The 27,573-nt window shown below is 38.7% G+C and overlaps 1 long non-coding RNA gene across 1 annotated transcript in view; it reads left to right on the forward strand.

Annotated features, from left to right (window-relative positions):
* The first annotated feature begins 3,082 nt into the window (after positions 1-3,082).
* LOC134515463 (uncharacterized) overlaps positions 3,083-27,573 on the forward strand; it is a 123,233-nt gene continuing 98,742 nt past the window's right edge. Inside the window, exons 1-4 of the long non-coding RNA XR_010071018.1 lie at positions 3,083-5,391; positions 6,785-6,900; positions 20,892-20,983; positions 21,783-21,876. This is a non-coding gene — a long non-coding RNA (uncharacterized LOC134515463). The remainder of the gene's footprint in view (positions 5,392-6,784; positions 6,901-20,891; positions 20,984-21,782; positions 21,877-27,573) is intronic.

The raw sequence follows: 27,573 nt of genomic DNA on the forward strand, positions 1-27,573 counted from the left end.
TTGTTACTTTTTTCTTTTCTAAGTCATTTCTTTTACTCACTACACTCCATTACTTGGCTTACGTATTTTGGGGTGAAGGGAGTTCGTTACCCAGAGATTTGTTTTGTTAACATCTACTGTTTAAATTCTGTTGTGGTCTGTATCAGCAAGTCCGTAATTTTAAAATATTTCTTTAAAAGGGCCTATTTTACACTTCTTTTTCTCTATGGTGAGTCTGCAAGGCTCCTCAGCAATCTCCTTAACTAACTGATGCCCTCCTTCCTTGGAGAAGGGGGTTGGTGTCTCCTTGAGCGAGGGGAGGGCACTGCTGATAAAATACACTGCTCTCAGGTCTCTGGCTCTGGAATTCTCTCCCTTGTTCCCTTGGCCAAAGAGCATAAGTAAGGACTTCTCAAAAAGATGTTTTGGATCACGTAAAGCAAGCTAGATTCTCACTGGTTTTTTGTGCTGTGTTTTGGTGCATCGTGCTTCTGTGTATGGAGAAAAGGAAACGTAATCTGAATTTTATGAGTTGAGAGTTTTGGTTGTATTATCAATGGCTGTAGGGGTGTAAAACACTTAGCTAGAAGTGTGTTTATTGATCTCCAAGTAAATAATAAAATGTAATCATTTTCTATCCACCCTAGGAACTATGTGCTGAATGCTTCCTTCTTCTCCTTTCATGAGTTCAGGAATTACTTTAAGGAAAATGAACTATTTTATTTTTTTTTAACAGAATATTGGGAAGGAATAAAGCACAATAGTTCCACCAGCTTGAAAATTGTGGAGATACATTTATTCAGATGAGATTTCCTCTTATGCTCATTGGTATCGATGGGACCTTTGTAGTCTGCACTATGATCAGCTCTATGTCAATTTTAATGATGCTATTTGGCACTAAGCTGCTATGCTAATGGAGCCTGTAGTAGTTCCTTATGTACACTGAAAGACTTGAGTGAATCAGACTAGCTGTTTTGGTTCTATATTTCACTTTCAGAACATTTTCTCTGTGCTTCCCACAAGGAACATCCCTAGCTGAATGATGGAAATTTTCTGTAGCTTACAACAAATACCAGGTTTTTGTTATGCTTTATAATAACTTGCTGTTTATTTCTTTCTGATATCACAAATGTTTGCAGAGACCCACTTTGACAGATAATAACTGATTTAAATAGTCAACATCAAATACAAAAGGTTTATGAATACTAAGCAAAACATCTTGACAAAAGGTGAGCAGACTTGGCAAGGGTGAGATAGTCTACGTGTTTCAATGTCTTTTTTAGTGGAATCACATCTTTACTTTCAATTTCCTCTTTAATGTAACATACATTCTGTAAATATTGTTGCTACTGACAAGAACATCAATTCGTGTTATTCATAAAGAGACTTTCAGTATTTGAGCAATGAATAGCAAGCAGGAGGAACAAATGCTTGCATTTTTATTTCTTAATGTACATCCCTCTGCTAAAAAATGGAAGCAGAGTCAATTTACGCTTATCAAACACATATTGCTTTTGGAAAAAGGGCTGATTTTTAGCAGAAAACCATATGCAAATGAAGGGAGGTAAATTTGTTAAAGTATATTTTTTTCTTTTATATATTAGAAATCACCAAAAATGATTGGGGGACTGAGATATTTTTGCAAGAGTTAAAAAAATTAGTGGTTGGGGGGGACAGATATTTTTGCAAGAGTTATAAAAATAGTGGCTGTGAAGGGACCATTTTAACAGACACTGTATTAAATAGTTTTGCTCAGATTAATTAGTGTAAGAGGTGTTGGATGTGGATCTTCCTGGGGACAAAAATCTAGTTAAGTTTAGTCACCATAAGTAAAGCAATGTATGGCAGTATCCAATAAATGTACCTTGCGTTCAGTCTTAGTCCGTACCCTGCGCTTACCCATATGCTGTACTTCACTGAAGTCAATTGGACCACGTGCATGCTTCAAATCAAGTGGATGCACAAGTGTTTGCTGAATTGGAGTCTTATTCAATGTAGTCATCAATGTGAGTAAATAGCAATTTCAGTAAAACTTTGGGGCTACAGTAGAGTGGTGTTGACACTATTAAAGAGCTGCAAATCCAAAAAAGAAGGGTTTGGGATGCAGGCAGAAAAGTAGCAGAGTGACATCATCTTGGAGTATGCTTAGTTGGTGCAGGAGGAGCCCTATGGAAAGAAGATGCAGAGTATAAATGTGTATTTCCTGTTTCCAAGTCCAGTGTCACCCTGCCCTGCTGCTCTGTTTGGCTAGGTACAGCCAGAGCTACGTCTCTTAGAAATGGAAAACGCTTTCCTAAAAGGCCGGTGCATAAATACTAAGGAAAAGCTATTAAAATCCTTAGAGTGTGGAGTAAGCTTATGATCTCAGGGCTGGAATAGAAGAGTTACTGAATACTTCCCACTCTCTAATCATTATGAATTGCAGGTGCTTGTCATGTCCAAGGATTTAAGTTAAAATCAGGGGAAAAAAATTGAGTCATTCTGACAGTGCAACCTGGCAAATTGCCAAGAAAGTCTAGGCAAGAGCTACAGCTACATTAAACAGCTTAGTGTGGTGTTATCTTCTGCTTTTTTCAGCTGGAGAGGTTGCTTTGCCATTTAAAGCAGAGACCACCAAAACCAGAAATCTTTGAGTCCTGTATGTACACCAAGAGGCACTGGGAGGGGAGCAGTGGGCCATAAGGAAAGCCCTGCTACTGCCTCGGTAGCTCTGGAATATGGGGGAAAACATATTTTTTCTGATCTTTTTTCTTCTTCTTTTTCTGCTATTTTTTTTTCTTTTCTTTTTTTCTTCTTTTCTATTTTTTTTCCTTTTTTCCTTTTTTTTTTTACCCCCAAAGGTCTGTTCTTTTTCCAATGCCCAGAAATGCCTTCCCTGAAAGGAAGGCATTCATTTCTGCATTTTCTGCTCTGTGTGCACACATGTGCATGTAATTTTTGTGCAGAAACTGGAAGGAAAAAGTGATGTTCTACTTTACAATTCAGTTTTATTCTTCAAGTACCATGTACCAGATTATAGCTAGCGATATTGACAATGATGCATAAATACTCTTTTGCATGACTGCAGCAGTAATATTGTAGTTCCGCTGTTCCCTATTGTTGCTTTAAAAAACTGGTAGCAGAGATGGAGTGGGAGTAAGTCCCTCCTTTATGAAATTCTCTCTACCAGCCAATATTACTTTTGTAATATGTGTGAAAATCCCTAATGATTATTTTTACTCTGCTGTCCTTTGAATAACAAAAATATTCAACCCTGTATTTTGCTATTTACAACAGCTGTCAAAATGGATTTCCTACTTGTTTGGAGTGTGCATCAGGAAAAATTTATCAGTTTCCTTAACGATACGTGGTTTTACTCTGCTTATCAGAGGGGTAGTCCAAGTGTGATTAGATCTACTCATTAGATTTTCACAATAAAAATGGTATTCCAGCACTTCCACTATAATATGCTTCTCACTGTGTCTTTGTGAAACCCACACGGAATGATGAACAACATGCAGAAAGGAAAACAAGCGTCCCTGAAATGTAAGTATTACTTCTTTTAAAATGAGATGTTGCAGATTGGAGGGGACAAACAATATTAACTGAGTGTTTTCCTTTTTATTTTCTATTCAACTCTGTTGTAAAAATAACCTTTTTCCAGCACTATGCATATATGTGCACGGAAGGGCCTTTTCAAAGTAAGTACACAAGAGTTCCGTTTAATGATATGCAATGAAGCCACAGGGCACTTTGAGAGCGCAGTTAGGAGGACATACAGTTCATCATTTTTCTTGGGGGTTTGTGTCACTGACAAGAAAAGTTGTTCTCCCTCTCTTATTTTTGTGTGAGTATATGAGGTTGCTGGTCATGGGCAGTTTTAAGTCCTTCTAAATATGCATTTCCTTTAATTCATTAAGAGACTTTCGTGTTCCAACATATCCATTACAATGACAAACTGACACCGTAAAATTAAAAAGCCTGCAATTACTTACTTGGTTTGTATTTTAATCAAAGCTATTGTAATATGACTCTAGGGAACCATAAATGGCAAAACAAAGGGTTTGGGATTTATGTGGGACCTCTGTATACAGAATGTCTAAGTGAAAGGAGCTAGGGAAGAACACAACTGCTGGATTTCTTCCCTGTGTCCAGGAAGGATAGTTTCAAGTGCAGTTTGAGCAGAGCCTAAACCAAATCTCTGAACAGCTCGGGATCGCAGAGATCCAAACAAACTTGTCTGCTTTATTTTGGCTTTTGGACATTGAGACCATCCAACAAAACCATGTTGGGCCCATACGTTATTTTTATGAATCATCATTCCGTGAAAGACTTCAAGGAAATAAAATAACGTAGGAGACATTTCTGCATGCCTTGTGGTTGTTAGGCAGGAAGTAATGGTATCATTCGCTTCTTTTATAAAGTGGACATGCGTATGGGTGCATGTTTGTATGTAGGCAGGAGAGGAGACAGGTGTACTGGTCCTGATTTGTGGTTTGTGATTTCAAGAGGAATTTTCTCATTTTGTCTAAAGCAAGTTTGATTCATTGCCTGTATCTCTTAGGCTGCAGAGCCCTGACGTCAAGAAGTGAGCAACGGTGGGTACAGCAAGACAGTGAAGCTTGTTCTTGCATGCAGTCCTTCTGGGAGAAGGTGCTTCCACTGCACTTTAGTGGAACTGCATCTCGTGTACTTGCTCAAGGCGTGCATTTTGGGTGCCCTTCCCTGTGAAGCAGCAGGGACAGCCCATGTGTTACAAAGAAATTATCTCAGAATTTTTGTAGGAAGCTTACACTTTTCTGTATTGCCTACAAAATTTATACAAGACTGTACAATTTTGAAGAAAGTTAAATGAACAAAACTGTTCTGAAGCTGGTATGGCAGCTGTGCCTTTGAACTTCTTTTTTGTCTCCAGGGTTCACTTGGAAACTACTGTAGATTTAATGAGCATTTGTCACTTGCATGACAAAGATATGAACAGACATTCTCATTTTGGACCCAAATCTGTCTTTACAAAAGATGGAATAGAAAATTCTGTAATGAAGCCAGTGTTTTGGAGGGGCTCCTCCTTCGTGGAGTTCCCCTGTGGATCTGAGTGAGATGCCCCATGAATCACCTACATGCACAGTAACTAACTTGCCCTTCTTTGTGGCTTTCTGAGCACCTGGGGTTTCTATCTCCTCCTCGAAGAGTTTGCAAAACCCCCGTGGTACAGTAAGTCTAAGAGTTTCACTTTAGAATTTAACAGATGCAACACACACAGTTAACCACTGTTTCTTTTATTGTTCTTCTCAAGCTTGTCACCTGGTGCATCGACCACCTAGTCAATATTTAAGGTATCATGAGAGAAACGGGCTTCCTGTATCTCTGAGCAGATGCAGGTGCGAAGTTGGCCAGAGTCCAAGTACCAGTCCGTATGAACTGGGAATTGTTGTGAGTATTTCACAGACTATTTCTTGTTAAGCTGATCATAGCCTTTTCTCATTCAGGCAAATCAGAGTTGAATCTTCTCATGTTTGGAGCATTTTCTGTTTGTCAGCACAAAGCTCTTCTCAGTTGGATGACTGAGGGAGGAGCAGTTGACTATGATGGAGAAAAGGAGCCCAGCACATAATCCAGATACTTAAAAATGCTAAATGTGTGACACTGATACACGGAGGGACAATTTAGTCAAAAGCAAGAATGGAAATATTTTTCTAATTTTTATCTGAGCCAGATTCCCTAACTCCTAGCAAGAAGCAGGATGGCCTCCGTAACTACCATGGCCCCAGTGGAGAGGCGTTCCCCTTCCTGGGCAGGCAGTGGTGGTGCTGTGGGCTGCAGGGATTTCACCCATCTGCCATCTTCATTCAAACGCCTCGTTTGCACTAGATGGCACTGTAATAACACTTGTTACATCACCGGATTTGTTTACAAAATAACCTCCACCTGAACCAATGGAGTTGTCTTGAAGTGCAGTAAATTAATTCATTTGCTCCTTTTGAATATTAGTGCTTTATTGGCAAATGAATGCTGTTATACATATGGACATGTTGTTATTAAGTCTATGTGTGACTAGTAGTCCAGAACCTTTCTGAACACACAACCATATCTCTAATGAGTCTGCTCAGGCTGGCTTGCAGGTTACTCTTTCAATCATCATTGGATTATACAGTGCTCTTTTAAAGGTCTCTTAATTTTGTCACTTCTATTGTAATTCCTAGTTTATAATGTTGATAGAACTTAAGTGTTTAAATATTTTTTAAAACATTTTTTCTTACCTAGAACCTCCTACTCCCCCATTTGTAAATTCTTACAATCAGCACATTTCAACTACTCACCTCAGGTGCATTTCACAGTACTTTCTCTTTAAGTCTTAAAAGCCTAACCTTAACTGAGGTTAAAAGTTTTTGTACCTGTGTCTCACCATACAACTTTTCAATTTTGTCTGCTTGCTCAGCCACCCCTTCTAATTTTTAAATGAGTTTTACATCTCTCTGGCATTAGCAGCTGGTTTTGGTCTGATTAAGTCTTGCATTTCTGTGATGATTCTCATCCAAGTAGATCCCCTAGTGCTTTATAAACTTTATTAACTGGTGGAACATACTACCTATCCTTTGCCCTTAATCAAATTAATAAACCTTTAGAGTGAAAGACAGTAAATGATTTTGCTGAAGGTGGAAGGTGATGTTGGAAAGCATGTGAAATTGTGTATGAACTATTCCAGGCTTCAGGATTCTTCCACCTGTATAGGACAAGTAAAATATCTCATCAGTGTTATATAGATTTCAGCAGTGTTAAAATGATTATGTGAACTAATTCAAGGTCTGTGGCTTTTTCTTCAAAGCTCATGCTGTCACCTAAAAAGAAACATCAGCAGTCCTACATATTTGTTGTGAACAGTGATAGTATATGTGGCCTTGGCTCTTTACTGCAAAGAGAAACAGCCTCCAAAATCCATCCGTGAGTATTTACTAAGAAGTATTGCCCTGCGAGAATGTTGCTGGAGCTTAACGGTGTTATATTTAAAGGCTTTGACTGACATATTGTAAATAGATGCATATTCAATACACCCCTTCTTCAATGTCCCTGAACAAAGCAATAACTGAAATAGAGAACTGCATACTTCTGTTATAGGACGTGGCATATGGAAACATGGAGTTACCCTTCAGTCTCAATCCTGACAGGACAACCCAGTTAATAACTTTTTTGCTTTCTGTGACTCCCAGAGATTTTCAAAGCTCTTAGTGAACGAGAACTACAATGACATGTGAAAGAAAACAGCAAAATATATACCAAGACAAAGCTGTGGCACTAGTATACAGCGTAAGGGAGGTTCGTCAGCTACTGAAATGTGGTTTTTATTTCCTACATGTGCAAGGCGTTTTGCTTAATAATGCTGTAGCTAGAATGAAACTGTCAGACTTTTCTCAACAGCTTTTCATTGACTTCAAGGGGGATCATAGGTTAAAGTACTTCTGTACATTAATTTACAAAGCTTTATTATACATGGTTTGCAAAATGTAACCAAACTTTTCGTGGTACTCACTACTGTGAAGTGTTTTTAATTTTGGAATCTCAAACTCTGGCGTAATCTTCAAAGCACCTTTGACAGTTCTGCCTTTGGCCCCAAACCTGCTATACTGTGACAGTTATCTGTTGGCATCTATGGGAATTTTGCATTAAGCTTCATAGCAGGATATGGAGTTTTATCTCTTTCAATTTGCCTCTTTTTAGCATTTCCTAAATGCTACCCAGCAGTGGGTTTTAATGCAATACATCCTCTGTAATTCAGAGGTATTGCAATAAGCAGTTTCCTTCCTCTCATCTATAAGGTTTAGCGTCTTTAGCACAGTGGTGACCCAATGAATTCTTGTTTTCACTGCGGCTGAAATTCAGTTTTTAGTTAAGTGATAAAAATTCTGTTTTCATTTAAAGGACAAAATTAAGTTACTTAATATCTCTAGCTGTTGCATACAATGCCCCAGTAAGATGGATTTAAAGAGTATAGGATGGTAGACAATCAGAACAATGGTATTGGAGGGACAATGCCCTGGCCCCAAGAGAAGCAAGCACCACCTTCTTCACAGGACAGTGCAAGAAGTCTAGTAATAGCCAAGTAGGGTAACTTGACAGTGCCTGTTTGCTTTGGTTTCAGTTTTAACTCAAACTGTTGGAAGGGTTGTATAATAATACAAACCATTGGAGATGCTTGGGTTTATTTTTGTATCTTATGTAATAAGGAAGTTCGTATTAAGAGTATAATTTATTTTTTTCTAAATCATAATCTGAAGGATAATTTGCAAGATTGAATCCCTAAACAGGCTATTTTGTGTGTATTGGAGGTATCGGATTCCATGTTCTTGACTTTTAAATTTTTTTTTTTTGTTAGCATGGCTGATGAAAAGGGGCATTTTGCGATTGTGGTAGTATTTTCACTGAAAAAATAAGTACCAGCTAAACAATGGACAAGGGAACGTAAGTGAAAAATGTGAACCTCAGAGCTGGATGCGAGCCTGAAAGATTGCTGTTCTCTGATACTCTTTTAAGTATCACAAGTCACAGATGATGATGATGTAGTTCTAGTTTTAAAAGTGAAATTCAAAATTTTGTTGTTTGTGTGGCACAACAAATATGATTTGAAACAGTACTAAGAACATTTTTTTTCATAGCTTGTCAGATTCATTTGCAGGCAATATTTTAAAGTGCTATGAAATTATTTTGTCAAATTGTTAAGGAGATTTAAATCATAGTATGTTTTTAAAAACCCAGGAACCAGCTGTTTATATTGCACAGGAGTGTAGAGAGCATTTGATTTGTGACTGTTGTATTATTGTTTAATCCTGTCCTGCTTGCTTTTTTTTCATTTGTTGAAGCTGACTTTGACAATCTGTAGATCTTAGTTTGCAATGTAAATCAAAGCCATGCTCAAAAAGAAGCAAGGAACATGACATTAAGTAATGCAATAATTCATTTTATATGGAAATATTCAATTTGAATGAATAACTAAGTATTAAAAATCATTAAATATAATTTGATATCATTATTTTGTACATGTGACACACTTAGCAAATATTGCTGTCAGTTTTAGCCCTGTGGTCTGGCTTATTTTTCATGTGAACTGAATTGCAAAGTCTAGAAGGTGTATGATGAAAAATGCAGCATTTAAAAAAAACTTGAAAGGCTCTTAAATTTATCAATTCACTATCTGAATTTGCTTGAAAAAACATGTTGTTTTCTGGCATTTAAAAAAATATATTGATCTTCAATGTTCTTTCCTACTAAGAGAAATAAACTTTATGGTATTTGACCATAACATACTCCAATATTTAACACTATCCCTGAATTACTACTTCATTGTATTTTAATCATTTTTGTTTGCAAGGATTAGGAAGATTTCACCTATAATAATTAAAGTTGACTTCCAGAAGCCCTGCTGATAGATGTATTAATGCCTGATTTTATGGGCCTGCAGTGTATAGTACACAGCATAATGGGAAACAAGTGATTTAAATCTGAATGGTGGACACTGACGGACCCCAGATAATTAATAGGCTTGTGAATGAAGCTCTTGAGGAAGCCCACTAAGAACTGATGAGCTACCTCATAGCTTTACTCATAGCACAGTGATTATATATTGAGCTGCACTGTAAATCAATTAAATGTTCTTGCTTGCACCACATTATTAACTTTCTGGGGTGTGATCATCATCTCCTAGCTTTGCATCCATGCTGTTGCCAGTTCTACACAAATGATAGACTGCATTTTAAAATTAAAATGTCTTTAAAAAAAAAAAAAAGCAATGCTGTGTTAAAAGTCAGAAAACTAATCGGTCTACTTTGGTGTCTGAACTGCACATGAAAAACAAATGGTTGGGCTGAACCTTGAAAATAGGAATGGACCAACACAAAGGCCAACAGACGTTTACAAAAACTTGAATTTGAGTCTACTAAAACATTTTTTCAAGATGTATTAGGCTACATGAGGCAAATATTAGCTGTCTTGAATCTAAATGTTCAGGGCAGCTCTGAACTTCAGAGATGTCCAAACCAAACTTTACACTTGGAACTGCCCTTTTGTAGAGACCTATCCTAGGGAAAAGGAGGAGCAAAAAATACTTTAAATGTGGATGATTCAGATGAAAATGCAATTTCATTGTGTCAACTATAATACCCATAGCATGAGAACCCACCCCATCAGAGTTGTGAGATCATCTCTGATAAAGCCCAGTATGTTTGGCAATCACTGTACTAAGAATCTGTAGCTGAAGGCAGTACTGCCAGCCCAGAAATACCAAAAATACCTAACTGCATGAAATTCACACATTTATACATTTTCCTGGTGTCCATCTCTTTTAAGGTTCAGTGAGCTTTGTACCACTTGTTGAAGTCTTAGGATCCTGCTAGAAAACTGAAATTGGAACCACCAGTTCCGGCTTTTTTCATGGGGTGACTGTGTGACTTAACTGCCTGCTCTGTCTTCGCGTCCTTCCAATAAGCATCCTAATTTCCCCTGGCATCCCAATTTCCCAATAATAGTCTGTATAGATAGGAACTATATCATGACCCATGCAGTTCTGTGCAGATTTAAGGTATTCCCTGCGTCAATGAGTATAGGCCAGTATGCTTATTATTATTATGTTTCTGTTAATTTCATTATCACTTCTTTTCTTGCATGATTTTAAAAAATTCATCACAGTTCTCACCCCCCAGGGTTTTTTTTCCCCTGAAGTGAAATATATTTGTGTTTTACAGCTTGAATTTAATTTTAATATAGTAGATTTATGGACACGTTCAATATGGTGAATTGATTTCTTCCTTTTTTATTCTCCATACAGTTCAATGGCAGTGAGTACTGCTAGTAATCAGAAATCTATAAAGAAATTTCAAATTTCTTTAATATTCGTAAATCTCATTTGCATGAAGGAAAAATGGGTGAATATTTCCTCTGTTGTAAAAATGTGTAATACCAATTGCCATCTTTAATGAAAAAATAAATTAAAAATATTGCATGCACAATAAAAATGGTGCCATATAATGTAAAAGATATGAATGGTATATTACTGAGTCTTAGGTGTACTTTATTAAATATTACATAATCTCTCAAGTATTTTGAAAAAATGAAAGTAAAAGATTGGTTTCTGTGTGTTCAAATCCATTTGACTAGCACCCAAGAGTTCAGAGCTCTGCAAATAATTTTAGGGGAGTGAGTATGCTAAAAGTGTTTGATTAGCAGAATTATTTATTTATCTGTACTCAAAGACACTGAAGCACAGTCCTTTGAATCTGGATTTTGACATTTTTTTCTTACTGATGGGGTGTGATATGTGGTGTAATACAGTACTCAGTGTGTTTGAGTGCTGGAATTTGCTTGGACGCTGCTTTTTCTTTCCTTAGGTATTCATGATTACTTATTAAATTGGTGATCTTAATTTAAGATGTGCTCATTTGTCTGCTTCTTGGATGCATTCCTTTCAGAAAGATGCATAAATTTAAAAGTGTGACAATTTGGAGAGCTTACCACGTAAGAGACGCGTTTGAACAGTCACCAGCTCTCTGTCTGGACTGGCAGTGTCCTGTGGCCGGCGGCATCTGTGGTGGAACTGGGCAGAGCACCTGCAGTAGTGTCACACCAGGTGTTGGCTCCTGTCAGAGGGAGCAGTTTTGTCTCCCTTTGTTTTCCCTGGTAAAATGGAGCCTGCTTCTCTGTTACGTTTGTAAGACTCGTTTGTGTCCTCTCTGGTCTCATCTTACCTGGTGCAGACAGCAGGGCAGAGGGTCACGAAGTTGGCCTCCCGCCCTCCTAATGCAGGGCACTCCCAGGGCTGTTCCTCACGCCTGTTCCTCACATCTTTTCCTCACATTTCCCCCTTGTTGCTGGGCAGTGTTTTGCCCTTTCCCAAATCGGTTTCCACAGAGGTGCCCCCAGCCTCGCTGAGGGCTCAGCTGTGCCCTGCGCTGAGGTGGTTGGAACTGGCTGGAACTGGCGGGAACCGGCCTTGGGCAGCCCCGGCCTCTCCTCACAGAGGCCCTGCCGCCCCGCTGCCAGCCCCGGGCACGGACAGCCAAAGCCCGGGGTGAAGGTGTGCAGGTAGACATTACCCAACAGGGCTTCGTCTTTCCAAGCCATGAACAGTGACGCACTTTGGTGTCTGTGCCCAAGTGCTGCCATCTAAATCTTGGTAATTGCTGGTGACATACTCAAGATTAACGGGTTCTTATTGAGTGCCTTTGAAGCAACCTGTGCTACGTGGTAATGTCTCAGAGAGGGTGGCAGGAGAGTTTTGTGGTACTTGGAAATCGTCTTCTGGTCTCCCTGTGCTGACTGAATTCCCATGGCCGCTGTGGAGGGGAGTTGAGTGCTGTGAGGCGGCCATGCTGCCCGCCTGCCATTGAGGGCACGAGAAAGCCTTGCAGCTTGCCAGGACAGACGTGGCGGCTGCATGGCTTTGTACGAGTAGCCTGGTGAGTACTGGGAAAGCCTGCTTTCAAGTGCACTTACAGTTCGTATCAGATGAATGCCATGCCACTGAATCAATAATGGTTTTCATTAAAAAATAAATGTTATTTACTGTTTTGTTACCAAAAAAGACCAATCCGTTTGTGGTGATGAAAATCTATCCTCTGTTGCCTTCTGCTTTTCCTTGGCAGTAGTACTGTGTTATGCTGCACCTTTTCCTCCTCTGGGCTTTCTGCCCTGTGATTCTTCTGCCTGACTTTGAGTCTGTAGAAACCTGTGCAACCTGGGTTAGATCATGACCTATTTTGTGAATTTGTGTGGTGCTAAAATAGATGTAGTACTCACCAAATCAGCATGGCCTTGCTGCTCTGGTTTGGTACGCCTTGAGTTTCTAAACCAGACTGCTGTTGTGTACAGCTGTTCTGATGGAGGAAATGCTCTTTTGGCGGTAAATATGGGGAGGTGCAGAAGTGATTGGGGAGATCCCACAAACCACCTGCTTGCCTCAGGCAAAAGTCATTTTCTTGTCAGCGTGCTTAGAGATTTTTTTTCAAAGATTGCTCTGTGTGTTAACCTACATTAGTTACTCCCTGTCCCCTGATGTAGGAGGAATAGACTATCTCAATCTGTACCTCTCAGAAATGTGCTGTGTCCTTTGGCATACTAAAATGGAGATTACTGTGTTCTTTTGAATTAGAGAAAGGGAGAAAGAAAGGTGCTGGCTTGGTAGTATAGTGGCAAGGTATTTCTACGTGTTTAAGTGGTCATCTGTTTAAGCCCTATCATTGTGCAATTTATGAGAAATTTGTAACCTAATTTCCAGAGGAATGAATTTTCTGTGGCTTGGTGTTAGTTATGAGATTGATTTGTGCTTTAATACAGATTGCCCATATAACCCTGGTTACATCACTTGGCCTCCTGTCCTGTAAAATGGGTTTCTAGCAATTGCCTGCATTGCAGATATGTCACATTAGCTCACAATCATACCTTAAATTTGTGAAACAATTATTTGGGTAGTGAGGGAGATGTCAGTACTATAGAATTGTTATAGTTCATTTTAGAATGCATTGGCATGACTTTAATACAGATATTTATGTGTCTTTTAAAATTTGCAGACTGCTCTTTCCTTGGTGAAATACACTGTCATTATCTGAGAACAATATCACAAACAAAACTGCTAGTAGATTTATCCTGGATGCCTGGAAGTAGGGTGGGAGATGCGTGTGATGTTTGTTATGTGAGTTGGGGGGCTTCTGTCCGCTCATTGGGATTTTTCTCTTATGACAGTGCCTAAATACGTTGGTGGTAGTTTGAGCTCATTGACATGGGGGGGAGAGGGGGAAACACGTAAATGCAAATTGAGATCCTGTCTTTCTTTTAGCACAAACCATTGGAAAAAGGAAAAGAACTGTGAAAATAGTGCAGTTGTATTTTCCATTTTATAACTAACACAGCTGGCATTTTAAGGAATCCCAAATTGTGCTAGGTGTGTGGCACAGTAAATTTGACCAGCTGTAGCTGAGTCGGCCATGTGCGACCACCAATTAATGTGGTACGTGGTAATATAATTAGGAGAATCAAGACGAAATTAAGAAAAAGGGAAAGGTAAGCTGAATATCAGGTACTTTGTTACTCTCAGGGGCTTTTAAAACTAAACTGCAGAAGCTGCAGGCAGGGGCTGTCTAAGAAGCAATTTTTTTCTGAAAAGGCCTGGACTGGCTCATTTTTATGTCTAAGTTCTACAGTTATGGACCCAGTGAAGCATTCTCTAGATAGCCCCTGACAGCTGGACGGTGTGGGATATGTTGACTTCTCTGCTAATGATCCAAAACAAACAAAATAAATATTGCTTATTGTGTGCTGCCCCATGGAAGCTGTAGTTCTGTCTTGCACTGCACGACTCTGGTTTGTGCAATGTCCCTGTGATGTCCCAGACTCCCTCCTCACTCTTGCCCAGTACCAGCCAGATTCTTACAGGTTGCATTGGTATCTGCAGAAGAGCACGGGCAGTCCTCAAAAGTTCTTGTGTGAGGGGTGTATTTATGCTTCATTTACTGAGTAACATACAACAAGCAAGCAATGAATTTAAAGTGGACAGTAGTCCATTTTTCTTCTCCCTAGTTCCCTGCCTAGTGATATTGTAATATTAGTGAAGGAGGAGGTGGATATCAGAAAAGAGAAATATTATTGCAGAAGGGTGAGGAATATATATGCCCTGTATAAACCATCTGGCATGGCAAGCCTATGTGTGGCTGTGGCTCTTAAGATATGAAATCCTTTTTCCAGCTGGTTGGCTTTTGCAAAGGATTTAAGTCCCAAAGAAACTTTGGGGTAATAGATGAAATGACAGCAAAAATGAGTTTTCAAAATCAAAGTAGTATGTCAAATTGTGCAAAGAAACTTTAATGTCAGCAGGATTCTCTTCTAGGTAAAACTCGAGTGCACAGAAATAACTTCAGTGCACTATGATAGGAGAGACTGGTTGTGTGTATAAGGACAGGATTGTGTGGTGGCTTTTGATTTCCAGGTCAAACAAGTGCACGTTATCAGACTTTATATTCTACCCAAGTATATTTTCAAGCTCTCTGAATTTTTGCTACTAGGAATTAGGACACAGAAATACTTGCCAGTGCTTAATTGCTGCCCCTAGACAATACATCAGTACCTTCTTGTAATAAAATTCGCAACTCCCTTTACATCACTATTAATCTCAGTGATGCACAACTTTAACAGCATTTGGAGTCTGTCCAAGAAAAAAGTTCCTTGGATTGGCATGGCAAAAGTTTTATATAAAAATATATATTTTTAATTCTGGTTTGTAAATCACTGAAAAGGAAGCCAATGTTTTGAATCCTTTAAAGTGTATTTCCTTTTTAAAGTTCTTCAGCATCCACTGCCTTCTATAAATATTTTATATCTGAATACAGTTAAAGTAAGATGTATTCAAATAGCAGGATTATGATTATTGGTCACATTGTTCTCATTTGGACTTGCATGTTTCTACAGAATCTCTATCCTAAAACGTTATAGAGAAAATAATTTTCCCCCACAGTGAAAACTGTATCTTTTTAAATCAAAATCTGTCATAGCTTATTTCCATTAAGCTAATCGCAATTGTTCCTGATACATTTTATAAGAATAAGGAAGTTTAATGACTTATTTAAGTGTACTTGTCAAAAGAAGAGTGCCATCGTCAATGACTTTGAGGTTTTATTTCTTATTGTTTTATACCTTTAAACTTCTTTGTGACTCCAGAATTACAAAGGGGCTTCTCCTTGGAAATTTTCAATACTGTGGATATGACAAGTGGTCAAATGAGAATGCCAAGCATGTGAAATTTTTTTGGTATACATATAAGCCATTCTACCATGCTTCTTAATATCTTTGGGGAAAAAAAAAAGCCACACACCCCCCTTCCCCCCCCCACCAAAAAAAAAAAAAGCCTTCCAAAAATCAGGAGAGGATAGTCAGTAAGAAGACATTCTAACAAGTCATGAAGCAGGAACAAGGAATGACAGATTAGTAATATGTTTAATACATCAGTTTGAATGTACGATCCATCCAAGACCTCTTTGATCTATTGTACTTTCTGGGCAGCAAGAGTTATGCAAAAGCAAAGTCATTCCCTTCTTGTCATACAGAACATACTTTATGTTCTGTTGGCATTGGTAAAAGGGCAGCCAGAAACATTATACAGATGAATCCAGCTACAATGTACAGTGCTGGGATGGTATCTTAGAAATCATTGACATATTTGCTGAGATTTCAGTTACAGTAATAACATTAAAGAAGATGTTTAGCTACTGTATCTAATAGAGGTGGGTGGAAAATAGTAGAATCATAGAATCGCCTAGGTTGGAAGGGACCTTTCAGATCATCTAGTCCAACCATCAACCTAACTCTGACGAAAACCATCACTAAACCATTATCTCTAAGCACTATGTCTACCGGTCTTTTGAATACCTCCAGGGATGGTAACTCAACTACTTCCCTGGGGCAGCCTGTTCCAATGCTTGATGACCCTTTCAGTGTAAAAAATTTTTCCTAATATCCAGTGTAAACCTCCCCTGGTGCAACTTGAGGCCGTTTCCTCTTGTCCTATCACCTGTTACTTGGGAGAAGAGACCGACCCCCACCTCAGTACAACCTCCTTTCAGGTAGTTGTAGAGAGCGAGAAGGTCTCCCCTCAGCCTCCTTTTCTCCAGGCTAAACAATCCCAGCTCCCTCAGCCGCTCCTCATAAGACTTATTCTCCAGACCCCTCACCAGCTTCATTGCCTTTCTCTGGACTCACTCCAGCACCTCAATGTCTTTTTTGTGCTGAGAGTCCCAAAACAGGACACAGTACTTGACGTGGGGACGATCACTTCCCCAGTCCTACTCACCACACTCTGGTGAGGCCAGGATGCTGTTGGCCTTCTCGACCACCACATAGTTTGCAATCTCCTTCCTCTGGTCTGTTTTTTCTCGGATCAATAGAAGACCAGAATTTTGATGATGGTTTTGAAAAGATAATCTAGAGAGGGAAAAAAAAAGTCTGATTTAAGAAAGTCAAAATGTCTCATTTTGGTAATTTTAAAACAATTTAATCCTTTGTAAAAACAGATTACCACAAATTAACTTATCTCTTAAAATGTAATTTGCTTTGGCTGAATGCTACAGATATTTTTAATCTCTGTGACTGTTGGTGAAGTGTTTTCCTCCAAGCACCTGAGAAGGGACAGGGATCTCTGCTAATTTTGTACCCACTTCAAAATCTTTCTTCTGAGATTTTATGATAGATTATATGTCAGTAGTGGGGATCTAAAACTTTCTGTTACTTCTGATAATTACTTAGTGGTATACATGACTCTGGAAGACTATTAGTGTAATAACAAATAATTGTCAGCAGACATGTAGGATGGGAAGGGCTGTATATAACAGAACTAGTATTCCATCTTCGGAGGTAGTCCTGGGTAGATTGGGACACCCTGGACGCAGCCTGGGGAACTTTGCAGTGGTAGAACTCCTCTCTTAGAAACTTGAATTTCAGAGACTAAACTGTCCCACCATGGGACTTGCAGCACCTTTTTTGTTATCCATGTAACATGGTGGGGAGTAGAAAGGCCTTCAGACACAAAAAGTTAACAAGAGAGAGGTGGAAAACCCCAGCAAAGAAATTATGAGCCTTGAATTGTAATAGAAGAGGAAGACACCAACAAGTTCCTGTAAAAACTGTAACTGTTTTTCTGCCTAGTACTGCACCTTCATTTTTGTGTTTCCCTCGCTGCATAATTGCCGAGTATCTCTGTTATGATGTTGCTATTTCCCCCAGTACGTCCAGCTTTTGAGGTTAGTATTTGCTTTGAATGGATAACAAACACAGCATTAAAAATCCTACGTTACCAGTGCAATCTTTGGTAGTGCCTGGGCCCTTATTCTGGGGACCTTACATAAGCTAGGCAAGGAAGGAAACAGATAATTGAACAACCACTGTAGCTAAACGAGTCAGAAGCTATTTGTTTGCATGCACAAAGTCTGCTATTCTAAAACCATGCACTTCTGTCACAAGTGAGAAAGAGAAACTAGCATCGGTCATCGTGTATAGCTTCTGTGAGATACTAAAATCTGTGAATGCAGAGCTGAGGAGTGAGTAGATGTATTGTGTGTGGTCAGAGGCATCCTAAGCAGCAGATCTCCAGCTTGCCAAGGGAAGAGGAGGACTGGTCTTTTCTGTGACTCTGTATTGTCAGTTAGGAGCAGCACCTGCAACGGAAAGGAATTGGGGAGTTCTGCGGCACATCAAATACTTGGTGTGGAATCTGCTTCTGCATAGAGGCTCTTCAACAATATCTTTCTAGCTGATAATATGTCCTGGAGGAAGATATAAATAGGAAAGTAATACATAAATCAATAGGAGATCACATCACTAACTGAAGAAGTTTTTACTGTTTTCTTACTGTTTTTACTCTTGCTACATCTTTCACTACTGTTTTCTGTGCTGATGATGAACAAACCACTTGGCTAGGACTTTTCTTCCTCTTGAGAAATGGGATATATTTTTAGTATGTCCTTGATATTTGACCTTTTAAAAAAATGATCTGCCTCACAAGTATATTGGTTTGTCTAGGGCTTAGGCAAAGAAACTGTGTTTGTAAATTAATAGTACAAATCAAATACCCTTTTCGCTATATTTAATATGTGGAAATAGAATAATCCTTCCAAGAAAGTTTGCTGGCTTTGCCATAAATACCTAGTTTATAACTGTGAAGATGGCTGTATATAATTTTTATGTGTAAAGACATTGTAAAGGTACATAAACTGCGTATTACTCTAAAAGATGCCCGTGCTGTCTAAATTATACAGTAGGCCTTTCACACCTATAAAAGATAGTTATCTTTTGTGAGTATTACCCTTTGATATAATGCTCTGTTTCATGGAAATAAACACAGTGCTGTCCCATTTCAGTATCTCTCATTAATATATTAACGAGTCTTTTAAAGGTGCTTAACAGGCTTACTAATCTTGGAACGTCTTTTCCTGCAGGTACTTTTACATGAACTTTTGTCAACTCCAGTTGAAGAACAACTGTAATTTTACTGGGTGGATAGTTTCAAATGGTATTAGGATTTCCCCATTTGCCATGTTCTCTGGGGAACAGATATTGCCAAAATCCTTCAGGCTGGGTGTTGGTTGAGCCATGTCTGTTGTCACCTCCAGGGTCCTAAAAACATGTCTTTGTGTACTTCTAGAAAACCCAGTGTTCAGGCCTAGTCTATGCATTAGTCTTGTCCAGATACAGTGTCAAGGGGCACATATTGCAACTTGGTATCTAAAAGCCCTCAAGGGGTACAGAAAAATGTTTTGCTTGATGCAAAATCTGCTATATAATCCTTAAGAAATACTACTTTCTCCAGTTGGTGGAGTTTTCATAAGTGGCAAGTGTTTGCCACTCTTGCTTTGCTTTTTTCATTGGTCACACTGCATCACTTTTTCAGAGTGATTACAGATTCTAAAAAAACTTGAAATTATCTAAATTGAGTCTATATTTGCTCTTTTTCTGTGCATGATACAAATTTGTCAGCATGGGTTTTCACTGTTTGTTTTCCTGTTTTCCTCTTTAGGATTTATTATGCTGTGTGATTGTTTATGTTCATGTTTATCTGCCATTCGCACTTTCATTTAACACTTGAATGTGTGTTCCATTTCCCAGATAACTGATCATTATGGAATATACAGAGGTTCTGTAACAGAGTGTTTTTTCACCACTCTGTTGAAAGCTTATTCCTATATTTTGTTCTTTCTTTTCTTAATCCATTTTTAAACCCAGTAATCTTCTACCTACCTACTTTCCCATACACTACACCTAGTCGTATTATCTCACCCAGACATTCGTTTCATTGGAGGTTTGTCTTGAGAGTAAATTGAAAGCATGAATGTATTGATAGCAGCTAGCTAGCGTAGATAATAAAAGTGATAAAAATGGAATGACAGAGGACCAAGTGCAGATGAAGAAGCAGAATATATCTTTAGCCTTTGCATAGATGCGTGTCAGTCTCAGGGGGTCAGTTCCCTCTTTGCATGTCTTAACTAATTCTTTTACCTGAAGTTAACTGTGGCTGATCAACCAACTTTATCAGCAGATGTACCACAGCTGTGTATCAGTGGCTCTGCGGGTATACTCTAAATAAAATGTGGTTTTGTTCAATGAAGAAAATCCATTGAGGAGATTTATAGGCTGGGCAGCTGTATGATCAACACTGAGGCAAAGAAAATGTTTTATTCTCTGCCATCTCCTCATTTTCTATCATTGCTCTCTTTTTTTTTTTTATTTTTGCTGATATTCTGTCAGTTTGCCACTTGAGAGATTTCACAGAAATATTAAATCAACTAGGTAATTCTTTACACTATTTTAGATACATCAAATATTTGTACTACAATTATTTAACAACTGAAATAAAACTGAGTGGGATTAGAGTCATCAGTTTCTTGGCTGCCATTGTATTTGAAGATTCTGCTCTCTTCTGATTCAGAAAAAAAGGCTAAATCTTGATTCTTTCCTTGTCAGCCTCTGAACAAGCTGTGAAGTGCCATTAATGATGTTCAAGAATGTGTAACATAGTTCCTAGATTTTGTAGGACCAGTACTTGTTTTATAGCTGAGACCAGGAACATGGCTTCCTCAACCAGCAATTCATATCGGGACAACAAATATCCAGGATGGGCTTAAAAATATAATATAAAAAAATCCTATAGCAAAGCAAGCTTGTGTTGCGCTCACATTACATCTGCGTGATCAAGACAGTCCATTAGACTTAATCTTCTTCTGAGACTAACTCAAGCTAATATTTAACTGACAGATAGTAAAACTTTCCTTTTTTATATCCAGTTCAGTTGTATAATTTCCTATTAGCTGAAAGACTGATATGGCATTCTTTTTATCAGCAATACTTATATAGCATGGCAATGTAGAACTAGCTTGAAGATGTTAAAACACTTTACTTTCTGAGTTTTCTAGATCTCTATCTGACGTTACCTCCTGAATTTTGTGCAACCTGTGAAGGATGATAGATGAATACTAAGCTGTCATTTGGACAACTGCAGCAACTGGTGAGCTGAATGCTTAAATTTTAAATTTTTATAATTCCATTAATAATTTCATTCAAAGGAGAAGTAACTGTAAGAATTGGAAAACCTCCATGACCTCATTACGAGTCTTACTTAACTCCTGTCTTTCAGGCTAGCTGGAGTCCATGTGCTGGACACTTGCATAAAAAGATGTTTTAAAATCTGTGCACGAGGCCATGTAGCTGAACAAATGGCTTAGATTTATGACAGAACATAAAATCTGAATTGACACTTGGAAATGCAAAACTTAAGGCTTCATAGGTGAACAATCACATTTTATAATTTAAAAACATTACAAAGTTTTCAGTAGCGGTGTGTAGTTTAACCCCTGTTGTATTTTACCGTGTCATGCAATAGTAACCTCTTCAAATTCTGCTGTTAAGTGGGCAGATACATTTGTTCTGTTTAAGTAAAATAGACGATGTATAAATCTCTGAATTTATATTGTGGTACTTTCCATTAATGGCACTGAACGCTTTACATGGTATCATTTTAAAGGATGTACGTTTTGACTTGGAAAACTTCTTCTGGATTTAGTATTATATGACAAGAGTGCTGTGGTGCAGGGTCTGTGGCCTGCAACCTAGCTGGGATGAAGGATTACTCCTCTCTGAGTCATGTAAGCTTGTAGCATAGTGGACCCTGGAAAATGGGTTGTTAAAGAAGAAGAGTGTGAAAATTTCTATTCTAGCCTTTCTCCTGAATACACAAATACACATATCGAAATATTCTTCTACTGAGTATGTACAGTATACACTCATTATTAATCTATCTTTTGCAGATGAGCAAGAGCTGAGTATTCTGGAAACAATTCTAGCTTTTGCTACACATCAACATATCCTGTAGTAGAATATCAGCAGCCTATCAGCAGCCAGGTATGAGGATTGGTACTTTACCTGTTCCCTCAGGGAGCTGCTTCGAACAGCAGCTGTTTATTCTGCTTTGTCAACAAGATCTTTGTTAAGGTAGCACTGAAATCAGCTCAGGACTGAGGAATGGTTGTTCTTTTGAGGACTAACTGCTCCCATGGTCGCTTCTTTCTGACCTCGTTAGGTAGACACAAAGCTGATTCAAACAGGAATCTGAAGCTTTTCTCTGTTCATTGCACTACTTTCAGCAGCTTTGTTGACAGTGTGCCTGGAGGGAAATTTCTGGTATCTTGGTACCCTAGTGGTGCAATTTTTAATTTGCTCTTCATTGAGAGTCAAACAGGTAAATGGCAAAAGACTTGTGAGTTTAGAGGCACTTGTTCAATAGGAAAGAGCTGGTGACAGCATTAAGTATGCCGTTAATATGAATATGATAAGCCCTTATGCTCTCAGTGCTGTGATTTAAAAGGTGGGACTTGATAACTCCACAGAGAAATATCATCAAAAAATATTGCTGGGGCTGTGACCTCCTTCTCTTGAGCTGTGCCGGGTGGGATGGTACAGCTTAGCTCAGCAAAGTCCTGTTCAGGAGCAAGATGCAAACCTCTCTTGAGGGAGAGGTATTTTGAGCACTTACTTTCTGCTGCCAGTCATGATGCTCATGTCAGTCACCATGTCTCTGAACAGCTCTTGTATGCCTTGTTCTCATGCAGTTGCCAGGTACAGGACTTGAGGTTTTTTTAGCAGAACTTGTTAGAAGGTTATAGCCACCTTCTTGTCCTTTTTTCTGGCATCCCTTCCCAGGAAATTTGGGTGTTATGTCTTCATTTCTTCCTGGGGCAGGACTCAGCTGTTCTCTCATTGTCAGTGTCTGTGTGGGCAGCCTAACCTCTTAAAGAACACCAAAAGTGGGGTTTTTTTGGTTTGGTTTTTCATTGATTTTGGTTGGGTTTTTTGTTTTTGGTTTTGTTGGGGTTTTTTTTGTTTTGTTTTTAAACAGCTTGCATCCATTTCTAAGCTGTCCAGCAAAAGCATAAATGGAGCTGTTAGTTTGTGCCTTCTGTGGCTATTTACAGAGGGTATTATCCATCAAGCCTGAGCCCAGGACCAACTAATGAGTGGAAGTGTTTGAAAATAATACCCTTCATTTAGGCCATGATTCGAAGCGAGGAGAAACACTACTTACCAGGAACAATCATGTAAGAGTTTGTTCCTATGCAGAGTCTGGATGCAAATTTTACCTTTTACTCACTTGCTTAGCATCATGCACATCTAGCTAGATACCTGCACTACTTCTTTTTCGCCAGCACTGTTCTGTGATAAAGAGCTGTTTAGCAGCAAAAAGGCATTTTGGAAAACGTTCAAAAGCACTGGAAAAACACTGAAGTGTGTTTGGGTTTATATAATTTGAGGGTGAGTGAAGTTACATGACAGAGGGTAAGACGGTCTAACAGCTTTATCAAAACTGGAAGAAAAAAACATTTCCTTACTATTCCTCCTCCCTGCCTTGTGCTCATTCTGATGTTAATGGAATGCTTTTGAAATGATTCAGACAGCTAGCCCAGCAAAAATAAATAAAAATGTCTTCTTGCTTACTAAATCGAGTTCCAGTGAACACGAGACCTAGTGCAAGAAGGGATGGGTCTCTCTGGCCAAGAGAGGGAAGAATGAGGGAGCATGACTGCATGGTCTGCTCCTTGTCACTGCCTGGGTTTGCCATTAGGCTGTATTATGAATTATACTAATGAGTAGATTCAAATGCTGATTTTTTTTGTGGGTTTGGGGTTTTTTGATTGGTTTGTTGTTTTGTTTTTGTTTTTTAAATAAACCCTGAAGATCAAGGGGCATGGCCTGGTATCAGCTTCTCCTGTGTTTGCAAAGTTCTCATCTCCTAAAGCTCCTGTCACTGTAGTTGACAGCCCAGTTATCACATACCTTGCAGTCTTTGCTAGAGAGTCTTGGAATTTTCCTTTGGGCTTGCATTATTTCGCAAATCAGCCAACTGGGCAATTTGGAAACCAAATTCCAGGAGATGTTTGCCCGGTTGTCCAGAGTTTAGAGTTGTGTTTACCTTAGGCTTGCAGCGGTGGCAGCATTGTACTTTAAGGATTTCTTACATGGCTGAATACTTGGGCTGCCACTGGGATTCATCTGTAGTGTCATCGAAAACTCTGCTGGCAAAGGTTTCAGCAGGGAAAATTAACTAATATCAAGCTGTGGCCTGACAGGGCTGGACTGATGGTATATCTAAACCTGATTGTAAATGACGATGATGCCTCTGTGCTGCACTGCTATTGCTTCTGTGAAGGGACAGATGAGGGTTTGGAAGGCATTCAGTCCTGACTGCATGCAGTGAGAGGCCCCAGCATGGAGGCACTGGCTGTGACATTCCCAGACTTGGATGTGTGACGTACAGTCTGGAGTTGCAGAACCATAATTGGTCACCACCAGTTTTGTACATATCTCCCACAGGATCCTGCCCCTCTCTTCATTGGAAAACCCTAGCTTTTAGTCTCACTGTTTTTTTTCCTCTGTTTCTAGACCTGAACCTTGTTTGTGACCAACCAATGTTTTTTGCTTTGTCAGGGATGTTACTCTTTTAGTTGGCTGATTTGATGAGCTAACCTCAGCATTAAGCTTCAGTCCAGGCTGAAATACTTTGGAAATACTGGGACTTCTTTTTCAGAATTAGAATCTGACAGATCTCTTAACATTTCTGCAGGCAAGAGCTAAAATAAGTATAGTACTTAACAATAAGACAGAGAATTATTAACCCTTCCTCAGAAGTCCCTGCTTGGAATTATTTGTTGAAACCAAAGCAAAAAGCTTATACAGTTTTATTTCAAAACAGTAAAGAATCAATAGCTGCGGTTTTGTTTTGTATTTTAGTAGGAAAAGTAAATAAAAGTTAATAAGAAATTTCTATTAAATTTGATTTAAATTTATTGTAAAGGAAAAACAGCTAATATGTCTTTTTGGGTGAGAAAGGAGAAGAAATTAATTGTTATTTGTGAACATAAGCTTTCAGTGGTTAGAAGCGGTGAGTGCAGACAATACATTTTATTCTTGTCACTTGGAAGCAAAAAGCAAACACTGAATTACTGAAACATTTCATCAGCTCTGGTAAGGAATCTGAATATCATAGTTGCAGCTGCTGATGCAGTCTCTTGTGATAAGCTCAGTGTAGCAGAAATGGAAAAAATCAGTATCCACATGAATGAGGTAGAGGTTGATTCTTGGTTGTGTGATCCATTTCAATGAACACTGTACTTTCCATTTGCTCCCCTTTCGCACCAAACAATGGACTTCCCCCTGGAGCACCTGCAAGGTAATAAATAGTCTTCCACAGCAAATAACAGAGTTCACCAATAGTCCAAAACATTTTTATCAATAAATCCATTAAGATTTACATGAAGGACATCACGTGTTAAGATGAATTGAAGGGAGGGGGGAGAAAAGGGGATAGGTTGGGGTTTAATAGAGGGAGATAGTTGCTGTCAAAAATTAATGACCCGTAACACTGGAATATGAAGTTCTGTGGGGTTTTTTTCTCTCACAACAAGCACAGCGCAGGCATATATAATACAGCTTTCTACATATTTATGCAGATTAATGATCATAACCTTCCTACTACAAATGAGCCATTTTTTCTTCTGATGCAAAATAGTTAACCCTGTACTGTAGCTAAGATCTCAATTTCTACTTTTGGGGAGAAAATTTTAGAAATGCTATGCTATATTGTTCTGCAAAATGAATTTCTTCAAATGGATATTTGGAATGGAATAGATTTATTTGTAATTTTTTTTTCTCGTCTGCCAGAAATAAATATAGGAATTACCTGCATGTATAAAATGGCTGAAAGATATAACTTGCCAATATTTTTTTGGTAATAATATTAAATATTGATTGTTTTGCTGCATGATTGCCAAAATGAATGTTTTCATACTGGCACACACTTTGTAGCAGCTACTAAATTACATTGATGTTGAACCTCTTTTTACCTGTAGGGTTTCGTAATTCCGCATTTGCAATATCAAATCAATCCAGTGCAGATTGCAGACTCTCTATGACTCCCAGCAAAAAGAGAAAAGACCAGTAGATTTTTTTACATCTAGAACAAAATTTCAAAATTTCAGACACCCACCCACCAATGCAGTATTTTAAATTAGGAATGAGAACATGTGAGGACTTTTAAAAAATATTTTTTAAAATTGTAAATGTAATAATTTTTGGTGTTTATGAAATGAAAAAATAATAGGACCCACTAGGATATGGTCACAGAGACTTATAATAATAATTTGGTAGGAAGAAACATTGAAAGAGTATCCCAAAATTATTCCCCATGCTGCTCTAGTGAAAAGCACTGACCAGAGACTCCAAGCACCCCATGCACTGTCTTTCTAGCTTTAGTATTGTTAAATGTGCACTTCGAGGTGGATGGAGACAAGCCAATTACTTTCACTTAAGATTTACTTCGTGTTTTAAAGGAGGTTTGCAGAAGTGCTTGGCTAGGACCGTAATCCACCTATAGAGGGATCTTTCTTATAAGATGCCTTCTTTTCTTGCTGGTAGGAAAAAAACCGTCTGGCAACAGTTTGGAATATGCTTGTATGCTCCAAGGCGCTCTGTCATCTTAAATTCCTTGTCATGAGAACACCCTGTCATCTTAGCTGTTCTGCAATATGTGTTGGATGGTTCTATGAAAACAACATAAAGGCATTTTCTGAAATGATGCAAAAATCAGGGATGGTCCCAAGGGTCATTAAGTGATAAAACCAGATTTTGATTCAGACTCTAATTAGGGAGGACTATAGGCATGCAAAAACTGTTCCTGTCACGCCTGCCAGACAAAGCTGAAATCTTTTGCCAGATGAGATGTCACAATAGGACTATTTTTTCCCATTATAGTTTGAAATCTGAAAGAAATGGTAGTTGTTACCAGAAAAGGCTGCATTTCACATTCTGAGTGATACAGGCTCCAGACTTCACAGATTGATCTAGAATGAAGACTATGAGTCCACTTGCATTCCAGACTGATTTCCCAAAATCAAAGATAGTGCTTCAGGCTTCTAGTTTGTAACCATGTGGTTTAGGAATATAATTTATCACATGTCAGTTTCTCATAGTGTTTATTGTCTACAGATAGTAACTCATGAAGAAATGGTAGTTCTTTCTCCCTCTGGTGCCCAGACACATGGAGCTGTGAGCCTGCTGCAGTGTTTGAGCTACCAGATCTAGATCACTTAGCTCAGATCTTGTGTTCAGTCCTTGCTGCCAGCAACCTCCTCCAAAAATAATGTTTGTATCTGTATATATCTGATGTGTTTAAAAATGTAGTCTACCTAGAATGTCAGCCTGGCTTACTGGCGGTAGCACAGCTATATCCAGTTACTTTTGCACTATTTTTTTATCTCTTGCGGTGTCTGAATCCTAATGACATGGTTAGAAAAGTTGCTTTTTCATGGCTTGGCCTGTCCTGCTCCCTCTGATGAAACTGCGCCAACATCCAATGGAGACTTAATGGCAGCAATGTGTAGTGTGTGCATAGGACTGTACAGTGCTTTCAGGCATCTGCTCAGTCCCCAAGGCCACCTTGTGTATTTGGTAAGCCACCTGAAATGGATTTTTGTCTCTATCATTGCCTCATATCCTAGCACACAAGAGGTTAAGGTTAACGTTAAAGATGTCTCTCTTGTAGAAGGC

The sequence above is a fragment of the Chroicocephalus ridibundus genome, chromosome 4, assembly GCF_963924245.1.
Source record: "Chroicocephalus ridibundus chromosome 4, bChrRid1.1, whole genome shotgun sequence".
Classification (NCBI taxonomy): domain Eukaryota; kingdom Metazoa; phylum Chordata; class Aves; order Charadriiformes; family Laridae; genus Chroicocephalus; species Chroicocephalus ridibundus.